The following is a 14787-nucleotide window of genomic DNA, read 5'->3' as shown; positions in this document are numbered from 1 at the left end:
TTGTAGGGTAGAAAAATATTACAGAAAAATTGGACTTTGCCCCCACTTTAGGAATTGTTTCTGCTCTGCAGCACTTGAGCTCCATAAGCTGTGTGTTTTATCATAGTATTAACTGAAACTGATGTCCCCAATAGGCTTAAAACTGACACAGACCAAAGAGCTATAGTGGTCTTAACCCAGGCACTAAAAATGAGAATATGTGAGTTTAAAGAAAATCTTTATAAATTATATTTTATAACTACTTTGCTTGGAAGCCTTTATCTAAAAAGGAGATCGCAGTCAGATAAGTCCCCCAAGAGATCTGGGACCACTTTAAGGTCTGTGATAGCTTGGTAGGGAACCTCTTTGGCAATGCTGGGTAAATGGAGGGCATCCACTCAGTTCAACAAACGTGTATTGAGGGCTTATGAGGTGCCAGAGAATGTCCTTGGTACAGTGATAGAGCAGTGAGCAAAACAGGCAAAAATCCCTCACAATTGTGAGCTTACAATCTAGTGTGAGGAGAGAGACAAGCAAAATAAGTAAATCAGGACAAGGAAAGTGCTCTGAACTTGTTCCGGGCCAGCTGTGTTTCCTTCGTTCCTCCTCTGGTGGAAATGTGAGCTTCTGGAGGCTGAGTTGGGTTCAGGCACCAGGGAATCCAATGAATGTGAGCCTTCCTTAAGTGAAATTAATAGCTTCCAGTCCTTCCTGGGCCATAATATAGCCTGTGACAACAAAAGACTTGTGGAACTATAGAAATGTGGCTTCCTTGTCAATTCTGGCAGGACTTCCCTGCATGGAGCAAAGGTATAGGGAACCGAAGGAAGGGGGCGAATTTGCAAGAAGATATACTGCTTTTCCTTCAGCAGAAGTATGCACGCGTGTGCAGGCACATGCTATGTATGTATGCACGAATGTGTGGTCTCTTCCCACCAAGAGGAAATCTATCTGCAACACAGCAGTTTCTTTTTATTACTCATTAGTGAAATTGCTCTCTTCTTCTACCCTACGTTAAAAAAAAAATAGCATAGGGATAGTTCACAAAAAGTGATCATTCAAAAGACATCCAAAGCAGACGAGTGCTTCAGAAGCAGCTACTCTGGCTCCTGCTAAATCCTGGGGGCCCAGCAGTTGACAGCTATACAGCACATCAAAAGAATTTATGATACATAGTAACTTAAGGTGTCATGGCTTTATTCGAATCATAAAGTACAGAATAAATACCTCTCAGAAATCATGAAAATTAGCCTAGTCATCTAGTTCAGAAGTTAATGCAGAAATCAACATTCAGATATCATCATCTCACTTAAAAAATTCTCCCTGCTTTTTGTTGTAGTTATTATTAAAAATAAGTCAACCTACCCAGTTACAGCTGGTGCCCATGTAGGAGCCAGCCTGGAGGTTCAGGAAAAAGCCTTTGGAACAGCCCAATGTCCATCTGTTTGAAACATGGCATGAGAGTATTGCTTCTGACTTAAAAAATGAAAAATAAAAATGACAATGTGCTTGTGTAGAAACCATGTATATCTGAATACTTCAATGATGCTTACTTTATCTTTGAGTCAAGGTCACATTGAAAGTACCTATCAAGTAATAGAGTATGTAATTCATTGGTTAGAGCTAAAATATTTTGATTTGAACGATTTCTTCTAAATATTATAACTAAAGCATCACTTATTAAATACATTATAAACAATCCCCCACCATTTTTCCTATTTCGTAAAAAATGTCATGCAGAGGGGCCAGGCCATGAAAGCGCACATCTGCACCACTTAGTCGGTAGCATCCTGGCAGGATTCTCTCACATCCCTGCAGCCGTGTTTGCATCTAGGCTTCTATACGGCAGTGGCTCTCTCTGCATCAGCAAAACTACCAGAAGAGAAGATCTAACCAAGTGGGAGAAAATGTTTCTTAGGCACCTGACAGCATGACTGTGAGGAGAGTTAAAATTATCAGCTCACATGGGCTTCTCAAGCACTGCAATATTCAGAACAAAAGCTCACAGACATTGTGCACATAAGAAATCTGTTCCAACATGAGGCTCATTTAAATATCCAGTTAGAGAAATAAAGGCTATACATACTGGGATCAATAGAAAATAATTATAGTAACTACAATTTCATCGACACAGCTAAATGATACAAGAGAATTGCTATATCGAATTTTGTTCTTACAGAGTAAGCCCATGTATTTTGAAAGACTACATCTTCTCTATGATTTAAAGCTACCTGGTCTTATCACCTTAAACCACAGTCCCTTACCATGCCCACCCCCACCCTAATGCCAATCACCAAATACCGCAGCCCCGTAATGAAAAGATAACTTGTTAAGCTATCAGAAAAGCAGTCACATTTCTATTTATCTGGAGGAAGGAAAATAGAAAAGCACTGTAGAACCTGCTTACCCGGCAGTAAGCGTTTCATCTTTTCCTTCCCCTCCATCCACATTACTACCCTGACCCACTGTGACTAGACAAGCTGGAAGGTTTTAGCTGCCAGCGCAGGGGAAATGCGGCACCAGCTGACGAGCTTCTTAGCACAGTGGAAGGCTTGAAGAGTCCTTTGCAGAACTGTTGACAGTGCAGTGCTGGGCCACCTCAAACCACCTGCACAGACGGGGGACCCAGGACTATCTGAGGCAGCTGACAAGAAGAACCTGGGAACAATTCATCCTTAAGCAAAGAATTAAGGCATAGAAGAGCAATAACACACATGATTAGAATGTAAAAATAGCATGTCTTTACAATCTTCTGGAGTTGATAATGACTTTGATTAATTCATTAGCTTTGTTTTAAAAAGTCAAGATAGCAACTTTTATTTGTCAGAGTGGCTCAGAGATTCTTTTGTAAAAAGTTGGTGCCAAGCGCTAAAACATACAGCCAAACATTAGGGGTTTTACAGGCTTCAGTGTAACCCTCGTAGCAAGTGGACTTTACAGACCTAAAGGGTTTATATTTACCTAACTATAATAAAAATAGTAAACATTTTGCATCAACAGTATGACATTCTGAGGACACAAGCTGAGAAACCTTTCATGACGCTAATTTTCGCTAAATATTTCAAGTTTCGTACAAAGTAGAACTATATTTTTTAACAAGCGTTTGAGACATCTTCATTTCTCCCAAAAACAAAAACCTATCTTTATGTGCTAGAATGAAAGATTTTTTAAAATAGCAGTAATGTTTTCAATTGATTTACAAGTAATGCTGTCTTAGATGTGAAAACACTAATTGTAGCGTCAAATGTCAGAGGCAACAATCTTTCCAAAGTTGTCTTAGGGCCAACCATTTGCAAAGGAAGAAAAGAGTCAATCCTCACACAGCAGCAACTCAGATAAAATTTCTCTCCCTCACCCCTTCACCCTCTCTGGGGTTTTGTAAATAAGTATTTAAACTTATATTGTATACGTAACATGTAGCAAGTCTCCAAAGATGGTGCCCCAATATCCATGCCTCCCTGTGTTCATGCCCTTTTGAAGTCCCTTCTCCTTGAATCTGGTCTCGTTTTGATCAATAGATTGTGGCAGAAGTGACACTGAGGGACTGCTTTGGCTAGATCATAAGCAGAAAGCCGGGGTCTCTTGGAATACTTGTTCTGGGGCGGTGCCAGCTTTCATGTAAGAAGCTCAACCACCTCAAGGTCTATGATCTGTGGTTATGAGGAAGCCCAAGATCATCACATGAAATGTGTCATATGGCTGCATGGCCATCCCTCAGCTGTTCCAGCCAATCCCAGCCCAGGCACCAGACATGGGAGTCAAGACACCCAAGTAGCATCTTTCAGCCCAGTAAAGCCTTCAGATTTCAGCAGCCCCAGCCGCTATCCAACTGCAACTGCATGCGAGACCTCGAGCAAGGCCCAGGGAAGCCCAGTCAATCTACACATAATAAGTTATTGTTTAAGCCACTCACTAAATTTTGGCTGTGTTTGTTACATAGCAATAGATATCTGACATACTTCCTATTTAGATAGAGATATATAAGTATCCACAAGCAACACACTCCTGATCTAAAACAATGATTCCTGATTCTCACTGTGGGACATCTCCAAATTGCCTCCAAAAATTTCAAGAATATTGTGAACTTTTAAAATAATCTTAAAATGAAACATTTTAATTGTTTGGTTTGAAAAGAATAAATATATAACATACAGTTCCTTATGAAGGAACTTAAAAGAACTTAGAAATCAAAAATCTCTAAGACAATTATCCTTACAAATCAACCTTTTATTTTAAAAGGTGGAGTCACTCATCTATAAATGATTCCTGCACTGAAAAGTTCCAGAAACAGGCAATCCTCCACTGTGATTTCCAGAGCCTTGAGGCCTCAAAATGATGGCTGCATGCCGCCTAGGAGATGAATCAGAAACTGCATTGTAACAAGATAGCCAGGTGATTCATATGCCCATTAAAGTTAGAGACATATTGGTACAGATCAGTGGTTCCCAAACTTGTCTGCATATGAGAATCATCTGGGAATCTTAAAAATTCCAAAACCCATTCTATAGGGACACGGGCATTGGTGGTTTTGAAGCCCACCAGGTGATTCCAGGTGCAGCCACGTTTGGGAATCGCCAGTCTCTCCCTCTAGAGCACTGGTTCTCAAACTTAGCTGCACAATGGAGTCACCTAAAACACATAAACACTAATATCTGTTTCCACCCCCCAGAGAGTCTGATGTAGCTGGTTTCAGGTATGACCCAGATACTGGGAGTTTTTAAAAGCTCCCCAAGAGAAGCTCATGTGCAGCAAAGTTTGAGAACCACAGAGCTAAAGCCTGGCACAGAAGGGTTCAAAATGGTAGCTGAGCCTGCACCACTCTTTCAGAAAGAGGGTTTTAAAGTCAGTGAGCATTAATTAAAATGAACAGTTGGTATCACAGCTTTCAGCTAACTCACCAGGTATAATGACAGCATCAAGCTCGCTGAAGTTCAAGTTTGCCAAATCTTGTATGTCCCCACGGGTGCTCCTGGCACTTTCCTCCAGCACATTTCTCTTCTCTTCTGTTGGGCTCCCTTTCAAGTGATTAACGATGTGCATCTGCTTGGCATTAGGAGCAAATATCTTCACCTTCAAAAATAGAAACAAAAACAAATGATGTCATTGCCTCTATGAAAACAATCAAGCAAATCAATCTCAGAGCCTAAACCAGAAAGGAAAGTCAGCAAACCACTAAGTAATTCTGCAAGTCCTCAGGGCCAACACCAACTACAAATATTACAGCTCAACCACAAGGAAGAAATTGCAGGAGACTTCTAGAGGAAAAAACAAAGAGCTATAAATTAGCTTCTAGAAAGAAAGCAGAACAGAAAGAGGTTGGTTCCCAAATACACACATATATATATTTGTATATAAAAAATATATATATTTTTTAAGACTATAATTTTTTTTAAAGATTTTATTTTTTTTCTTTTCCTCCCCAAAGCCCCCCAGTACATAGTTGTATATTCTTAGTTGTGGGTCCTTCTAGTTGTGGCATGTGGGATGCTGCCTCAGCGTGGTTTGATGAGTAGTGCCATGTCCGCGCCCAGGATTCGAACCAACGAAACACTGGGCCGCCTGCAGCGGAGCGTGTGAACTTAGCCACTCAGCCACAGGGCCAGGCCCTATACATGTTTTTTAAAGAGATGGAAGAGAGGATTTGATTTTATAGATAGGAAAATATAGGGCTCAAAAACGTGGGAGGATTGATTAAATCCGCACTTGAAATCTTTCCAAGGCAGTGATTCTCAACCCTGGCTGCATATTAGAATTATCTGGGGAGTTTGAGACCCAAACAGACCAGCTAGATGGAAATCTCAGAGAGAGGCACTAGCCTGGGCATTGGTACATCTTAAAATCTCCCCCAGGTGATTCTATCCTTTGTCAGGGTTGGCAACCACTGATCTAAAGCAAATGGGAGGTAAAACTCACTACCTCAGGTTAAAATCCCAGGAGTTTTAATGCCAAGAACCCAAAAGCAGACCATCTGGAAGCTCTCATTTGACCTGCTTCCATGCATCCAGCCTCATCAAGCCCTGGATTAACACCCCCAGTCTGCCAACAGAAACACTTGAAGAAGGAAGGGATCGCTCTAGTTCCCCCGCCCCCAACCCTTGGATCCTGCAAAGGCACTGATGGAGACATGAGCATTCGGAGGCAAGGGAGGAAGCTCAGGGTAGGCACCTCTATACTAGGGGGACTTTGAGTCATACCTTCTTCCCTGCCTTTGACTCCATCCCAAAACGCAGAGGTCCACTTCCAGGGTAAGTGGACAAGGCTGGTCTGAGTCAAATGTCTCTTGACTTTCTGAGAAGGTATCATTAGGGGAGAAAGCACAAGATCATGAGTCTTAGCTCATGAATCCTGTTACGAAACTTTGTACTTGATTAAAATACATATTAATATTCTGAACATTCTCTCTTCTTATTTTTGGTTTTACAAAATTGAGTCATATCTCCTATTTGTGAAATATATGAGAGAGATTCTAAGCATATATATATATCCCATTATTAGTGAAAAATACTTAGAACATTCTGAAGGGCAAGAAAGACAGATGCAAAGAAACATGGATTGGTTTTTAAACCAATAATTCTGGAAGCAGGTTGGCCTGCAGTTGCTTCATGGAATTAATGCACCTGCCAGAGGAGGAGGTGAAGGTGAAAGACACTTTCAACACTTGCGTGTTCCTTGGAGCCGGTAACAAAGTGATGCATTGTAATCGAGAGTACAAGTCCCCCTACCTCCGCCCGACTTCACCTCAAGGACAGAGACCTGGGCTCATCAAACAACAACAAGAGCAGAGCAGGCAGGACACGACGCTTTACCTGTTAGGAAGTCCACAACTACTCGTGGAACAAAGGAATGAAGAACGGCCACATTAATTTTAATACCCCTCAAGTTAAACAGGGGTCAGTTTAAACAGTTTCCTAAGTTTTAGACAAAAGACCTGGCCTCTAAGAGGATGAGCTTTGTCACTAACTAGTAATGACCTTGAACAAGTCATTTTTCCTCCCAGGGAAACTCAGTGAGTTCCTCAGGAACAGGAATGTCCTCTGACTTCAAACTTCAAGTCCTTCAGTCAAAGAAATTAACGAGTAGCTTATCTTAAATAATAATGAAAAGAATGGTGCGGCCGCTGTGGAAATCAGTATGGCAGTTCCTCAAAAGCTAAACACAGAATTACCGTATCATTCAACAATTCCACTTCTAGGTATGTACCCAAAAGAATTAAAAGTAGGAACTCAACAGACACTTCTCCATCAATGTTCACAGCAGCATTATTCACTACAGCCAAAAATGGAAACCACCCAAATATCCATCAAAAGATGAATGGATCAAAAAAATGTGAGATACGCATACAATGGAATATTAGCCTTAAAAAGGAATGAAATTCAGATATGTGCTAAAATGTGGATGAACCTTGAAGACACTACACTAAGTGAAAGAAGCCAGCCACAAAAGGACAAATATTGTATGATCCCACTTATATGAGGTACCTAGAGTAGTCAAATTCATAAAGACGGAAAGTGGAATAGAGGTTATCAGGGGTGGAGGAGAGGGGGGAATGAGGAGTTATTGTTTAATGGTAAGATTCTGCACCCACCTCCAATATGTGGCTTTTTTCTCTGCACCAATAAGCAATTCTCAGGCACCAGCTGGGTTTCCTACCCTTCAACTCAATTCTGATACTATCTACCTGGAGATAGCATCTGACGCCACAGGTTAAGGGCTCATTCCTACAAGACTGCTCTCCCCATTCAGATGCCAGTCCAGGTTGTCACCTGCATTTCTGACCAACTGGTCATAGATGGGAGGTTCCCAGGACCCCCCCCCCCCCACCTTGGGTTCAATTAATTTCCTAGAGCTGCTCACAGAACTCAAGGAAACCTTCTATTTACTAGATCACCAGTTTATTTTAAAAGGATATAACTCAGGAATGGCCAGATGGAAGAGATGCATAGGGAAAGTATGGGGAAAGGGCGTGGAGCTTCCACGACCTCTTCCAGCTCACCACTCTCCCCAAAACTCTAGTTCACCAACTCTAGTTCACTCAGTCTTCACCACCCTGGAAGCTCTCCAAACTATTCCTTGTAAGTTTTTACGGAGGTTTCATTCCATAGGCACAGGCACGATTGATTAAATCCCCTGTCATTGGCGATTGATTCAACCTCCCTGCCCTTCTCCCCTCCCCAGAGGTGAGCCGGGAGGGATTGCAAGTTCCAACCCTCTAATCACATGGTTGGTTCTCCTAGCAATCAGCCCCCATCTTTAGCTGATTCTCAAAGTCACTCATTGATTTAACAAAAGACACCTTTAATTCTCTCATCACTTAGGAAATTCCAGGGGTTTTAGGAACTCTGTGCCAGAGTATAAAGCCAGGGGATGAAGACCAAATATACATTTATTATAAATCACAATATCACAAATGGGCATCAAACTTCAATTTGGGATGATGAAAGAGTTATGAAAATGAAGAGTGGTGTGGTTGCACAACATTGTGAATGTACTCAATGCTACTGAAATGTACGCTTAAAAATAGTAAAGATGGTAAAATATCTTGCGTATATTTCACTACAAAAAAAGACGACGACGACAAACCAAAAACCCACTGTTGACTAAAGGACAGCGACGTGTGGGGTTAAGGGTGCTGGGGGTGAAGTGTGGGCGTGTACGTCTGGCCTCAGCCTTGCTTTCTCGCTTGGATGGCGGGCATCCCCACTGCCCGCTTTTTGTTTAAAGCGCAGTAACTGGCGACTGATTGGAGGGGCCAGAGGGAGAAGCGTCGGATACAGTTTAAAATTAGACAGAAGTAAACCCCAAGAAAGGAAAAAGTCTTTGAAGCCTAGGCTCCCCGCAACTGCGCAGGCTCCAGAGGGAAGAGGGCGCGTGCCCCTCCTGCCCGCAGGCCCAGGGCTGCCCTGTCCTAGTCCCTCCGCCTCAGATGCGCCAGCCCTGCCCAGGCTACGTGCGTTTGGCTGCCATTGAGGCTGCTCCGGCCAGGATGGGCAGCTGAGCCTAGCTGCAGTTCGGCGGCAGTACCGCGGCGCTCATCTCCCGGCTGTCCCCGCGCGCCCCCTGGGGGCTGATCCGGCGTTGGCGCAGAGTCCAGCCGGCCGCCGGTGGCGGTGGGACAGACATGTGCCTGCTGAAACTGCTCATTAGGGACCTGCGGAGAATGCAACTATTCTGTCTTGGTGTTAGGAAGGAAGGGAGAGCTCCCATTTTATTAACTAGCGTCAATCTACGAAAACAGAAACAGTTTAGGAAGCAAAGTGTTTATTTGGGATCAAAGAGTAGCAATTCCGGGAGCACAGATTCAGAGACCCAAACAATGTCCCGATTATAAGAGAGGGGCTCAGGGTTTTCATGGGTAAAAGGCAGGAAGATGAGTTGAGTTGTATTAAGGAAGAGTTCACTGGTGCTAGATGAGGTAAGGCTAGGTTTGTACTTCACAGATTGGCCTGAGATTCCATCATCAGGTAAAAGGCTAGAGTTGTACTTCGTTGATTGGTTAGCGATTTGGTCATCAGCAAAGTCCAGTTTCATCAGTCCTTACAAACAGGATATTCTTGTCCTTACTGACTTGTTGGAATGTTGGCGGTTTGGTCCAATAAAGAAATTTTTTTTTTGGACAATAAAAATAAAGAATACAAGACGTTTGCAAAATAAAGAAAACAAGACATGCAAGGCAATTCCTTTGAAATGGTTGCTCCAGCTCTGCTTTAATATGGCTCCACTCATGTCATCTTTCACACTAGAGACTTTCATTTGAAAATTATCTTTAAATGAAAGAGCAAGAAAGAAATATGGATTTTATCCTTAGCTGGACTAAAGTAACTTCCACGGAACTTACTTCAAGAGAGAATGTCAATATTAATATACAATAATTTTTAAATTTAAAAATCATTTTTAATCGTATATAATAGATTTTTAAACTGCTCAATTCCCAAGCTGAAAGTTGAAGTGGTGTTTTGACAGTGAAGACTGAATGGGAAATGCCATTGCACACTTTCTACATCAGAGCTGAAAGACAAACAATTTCTTATGACACTTAAAACTGAGAGGTTGAGGTCCAGATACAGTGTGGGCAGTAACTAAGGATAATAAAATGAGGTAGTCTTGGTGAGGATGGAACTGCTCCACATGAAATTTTGTTTTGCAAATGTAGCAAGGTTTTAGAAAGTCCAAATCTCCATATTTCTTGCCTAGTTTTCTTATATGATCACAGGAAAGAAATAGCCAAGAATGTGGTTACATTGTTTAGCTAGGATGCTCCCTGAGTTCCTTCTGTAAACTTCATAGATTGACCAAATATTTGAAACAAGTTTAGTCTTTTGTCAATAAAGGTGAAATCTGCAATCTCCATCAATTACATCTCCACTTCCCCTATTGGATCTTTAAATTATTAGCCCCATCTTCGTCTAGCAAAAATTCACTAAGCCCTTCTTAGTACCGGGTGCTAAATAAAATGCTAGCATCTACTTTGAAGAACCCCACCTTTTTAGCCTGGAGGTAGGATGCTTGTGACCAATAAACCATGGAGGGAAGACTGCAAACCCAGCCAAATGAGGCTGATTCTAGCCCTTGACTCAGTACAATATTTACAAGGCTTAAGACTGACAGTGATGCCAAATTTAGAAAGAGGAAGTAAATACAGTATCATCATCAGGCAGGGGAAAGATCAGCTGCTTGTGAATACACATATGTGTCCACCCACATCACTGAGGAGGAGAAGAAGGAGGAGGAGAGTAACATCGAATTTGAGAGGCAGGATAATCTAATGGTTAGGAGCGGGTTCTGGGTCTGACGACTGGGGCTCTCTACCTTGTGTGATATTGGGAAGGTTATTCTTTCTCTCTATGTCTGTATTTCCTCAATCTGAAAATAGAAAATAGCACCTTTTTCAAAGGTTGTTGGGAGGATTAAATATAGTAAATGTCAGCTGTGTCAAAACCATGATACTGGTATATTTTTGCTCAGTGAATGGTAGGCAATGCTACATTTGGCTTGATATACATGAAGAAAAGAGTTTTCATTCTGAAGCTGGTTTCCTTGAGAATATTAATAAGCTGTTCACAACAGAATAAAATTCAGTAAATAAGTATAAGATTGTAAAGAATTGCTTAAGAGACTTACTGTAACAAGTAAAAGAGTATAAATCCAAAATTGGTTGATTTAGGATTATAGTGAGGTGTTGAGTATAGCTTTGTAGTTGTTTATTTTAAAGTATCACATATTAAGTAGATACCTCCCCAACTCCCTCCTTAAGCGAATTTTACAATTTTTTTTTTTTTGAGGAACATTAGCCCTGAGCTAACATTTGCCACCAATCTTCCTCTTTTTGCTGAGGAAGACTGGCCCTGAGCTACCATCCGTGCCCATCCTCCTCTACTTTATATGTGGGACACCTACCACAGCATGGTTTGCCAAGCGGTACCATGTCCACACCCAGGATCTGAACTGCAAACCCTGGGCCGCTGCAGCAGAACGTGCACACTTAACGGCTGCGCCACCCAACCAGCCCCACGAATTTTACAATTTTAACTTTATTAAATTCACACAAACTATACTTTTAAAATTATCTTTGACCTAAAATAAATTATGCTGTAGGTAATGAAACTGCCAATAAAAATCTGATAATAAGACCTATATATAATTGATGTATTTAAGTGAGTTAAGCTCCTATACAGCAGGTAAGTGTACCCAAGTCTCATAAGATTTTTGAGCGAGACTGTTAATGTTTTGGTTAACATCAAGAGGTTGTTAACCTCTTGCACTAAAATTAGTGCAGAAAATTATTGTCCGGGGCAGGGACTCTTAACCTTTCTTTGTGTTCCATGGACCTCTTTGGCAGTCTGGGAAAACCTCTTCTCAGAATGTTTTTTTAATGTCTAAAATAATAATTAAAAACCATCGGATTATAAGTGAGAAAGTAAAAATAAGCTTGGACAGTAAAAAATCTACCCTGCCATTCATGAGCCTGGAATAAAAGGCAGATAAAACCAGTTGCAAAATTAACAGAAAACAATATTTCTTCCCAAACACAGTAGAGTTGTGAAGTGTCATAACCTTCTGCTTTCTGACTCATTGAGAAAATGCATTCTCTAAAATTAACGACTTAAAGAGACTTTGTATTTGAAATTATATCAGTAAGAACGAACTACCCCACCTTTGCCTGAGGAATCCCAGTCATGACACACAGAACCAGCCTCAATTTATAACCTTTACAACCCAGGTGCAGAGCTTCCAATAAGGGGTTTCTAGACACAAAATTCCACCTCTATTTTAACATCGGGGCTTCCAAGGAAATAGGACCCTAGGTCCACTTTGTAGTCTACACTGCACATTGACCCTGTGTGTTGACACACAGCCTTGCTTGGTTTTGGGCCTCCTGAAATATTGCTCATGTAAATTTCACCTAAATTCCACCATACTCCAGAATCCTATAACTCCATCTTTTCCACTGGGGAGATGCCAAGCTGTTCCTCTGGTGTGCAAATCGCCCACGTTGCAATGGTTGACAAACCCGATTTTATCAGGCTACAGCAATGCTTCTTGTGGTCTTAAGCTAATTGGGCAAGGACCAATTGAATTAAAATTCAGTCTACTGACGGGCCCTCAAGGTTTAAAAACCACGGACCAGAGAGAAAGAACAAGTACAATGAGGGATCAGGCAACAACAATCTACAAACATCTTTAGCCTAGGGTGCTGGATCATAGCTCAGAGAAACAGAAGGTGGTAGAACCAGACCAGAGCAGATGGGAGCTACCAAGAGGCTGTGTTAGGGTTAATATGAGGACATGCTTTCTCACCATTAGAGCTCTCTGCACACAAGTGAAGAAACTGCAGACCCAAGAGGGGAGATCCCCACCACTGCCCAAGGTCAACCTGAAGCTTGTTTTGGTAGCTCTGGGAGGTCCTGAGCTGGATGGGAAGTTCCCTTGTGGCCCTCTAGTATTTGGTCCCATTGTTTATAAAGCTATAACGTTGCTTAGGGGAACTGTTTCTTTTAATTAGTTTTGAGCCATGCTCCAGCATGGGACCGCTTGCTAGCCCACAGGTGCCCTTCAAATCAGACATTACGTACATTTCAGCTTTCATGGCTAGGATGTGTTCCCCTCTCATCTTGGAGGGTCTGTGGTGAGGCCGGTTTAGCCTTGGTGATTTGAAATTGGTGAGTGGTAAATGGAAGAGAGCTAGACTTGGAGCCACCTAAACACTTAGGCAAGTGGGTGTCAAATTGGGGCCTGCCTGAACCTCCACAGAACTCCCCACCCCAGTGCAGCAAATGGGCAAAGGTGTGTGTGCGTGTATAGGAGAGGTGGCCTGGCAGGCCTGGGGAAGCCAGCGACACTCCCACCCCTCTCCACCATGGGTCATGATGGTCACCTCTGGCCATGGTGATACTAGCTCAACACAAGGTTGAACCATATTGTAACTTTAAATGACCTCTGACTAACTAGCCCAGAGATACTCTGTAGATTTTGTGGCCCCCTCCCAGCTGCTTTAATATGATAACTTTATTCTTTTGAGTTCCTTAGGAATGTGATGAGCCCGGGGCAGAGAGCCTATGCCGATAGCCGTCATCAATGACGACTGAAAGATCAGGGTAGAGGGCATTGCTCCATTCTCTGACGCATAGCCAGTAAAACAAAGGACTATGAGGAACTGGGACCAGATGTCTGCCCCACCCAGAGACCAGCCACCTCCCCCACCTGGAGAATAGCCCCACATATTACTGGCCTGTAGTCTTTGTTCCGTGAGTGGGTTCTTTCAGACATTAGTCAACCATCTTCCCTCTTGCTAGCAAGCTGTAATACAGTCCTTTCTCTCCTACCTTGCCTCCTGTCTATTGGCATGTCTTGTGGTGAGCAGAGGATCCCCCTTGGGCAGTAATAATTGTAGCCACCTCCCTTATTCCAATAAGCTTACAACTATCAGGATGGCTCACTTGTGAGGGAAGTCAAGGCACTGGAAAGCCCTGGCTTTCTCTGCTGGTTGCTCTCTTGTAAAACAAGTGACTGTAAGTGACAAGGCCATGACTGTGCTAGTTACAAACTTAAGTCACCATCTGTCTAACGGCAGGTCAGGCCATGAGTGTCTCTTCAGAAGCAGGACAGTTGCTCCCATTGTTTTCTTGGGGTGGTCGAGGGGTCAAAGAAGAGAGGATAATGTAGAATCTTCTTCCCCACTGAAGCGGCCGATCCAAACAAGGAAGAACATCTTGGGGAAGCTGGGAGGCTGGATTCAATAGGGTTTAGAGCAGCAGCGTGGGCTATATGTTGTTAGTGTTGGCCACTGCTGACACTGCTCAGGTTGGGAGAGGATAAATCACTCGCCCATTACTGTCTTCCTCACTGCACCCGCCACCCCAAAGATTCTCCTTCACTCAAATTTTGTTGCCACCTAGTCTGGGCCCTGTGAGATAAGAAGAGCTCAGTGATAGACAATCCAAGGGAGGAGCCCAGAAGCTGGCTTGTTTGGTTTGGTTTTGGTGTTTAGTGGGGGAAAGTCAGAGGAAGCGCCAAGGAAGCGGTGAGCCTTAACCTGAGACGTGAGGCCAGAAGAACTGGGCATCACCACCTGTCAGTCGGAGACTGCGACCCCCAAGGCTCAGATGGAGCGCTCCTGAGAGCGGCCCGGAGTGCCTTGCCGGCCAGCAAAATTTGGAAGCCGCCGTCGTGCAGGGAGGGCGCTGGGGAGGAGAGGCCACGGCCGCGCGGGGGCCGCGGCCCTGCACGCTGGAGCTCGGGTAGGCGCCCGGCACCGCGGGCACCGAGTCTTGGGCCGGGGCGCGCCGGGCAGAGGGCGGGGCCACAGCGGCG

The sequence above is a fragment of the Equus quagga genome, chromosome 6 (genome assembly GCF_021613505.1).
Source record: "Equus quagga isolate Etosha38 chromosome 6, UCLA_HA_Equagga_1.0, whole genome shotgun sequence".
NCBI lineage: Eukaryota > Metazoa > Chordata > Mammalia > Perissodactyla > Equidae > Equus > Equus quagga.
Note: the sequence above shows the minus strand (reverse complement) of the source record.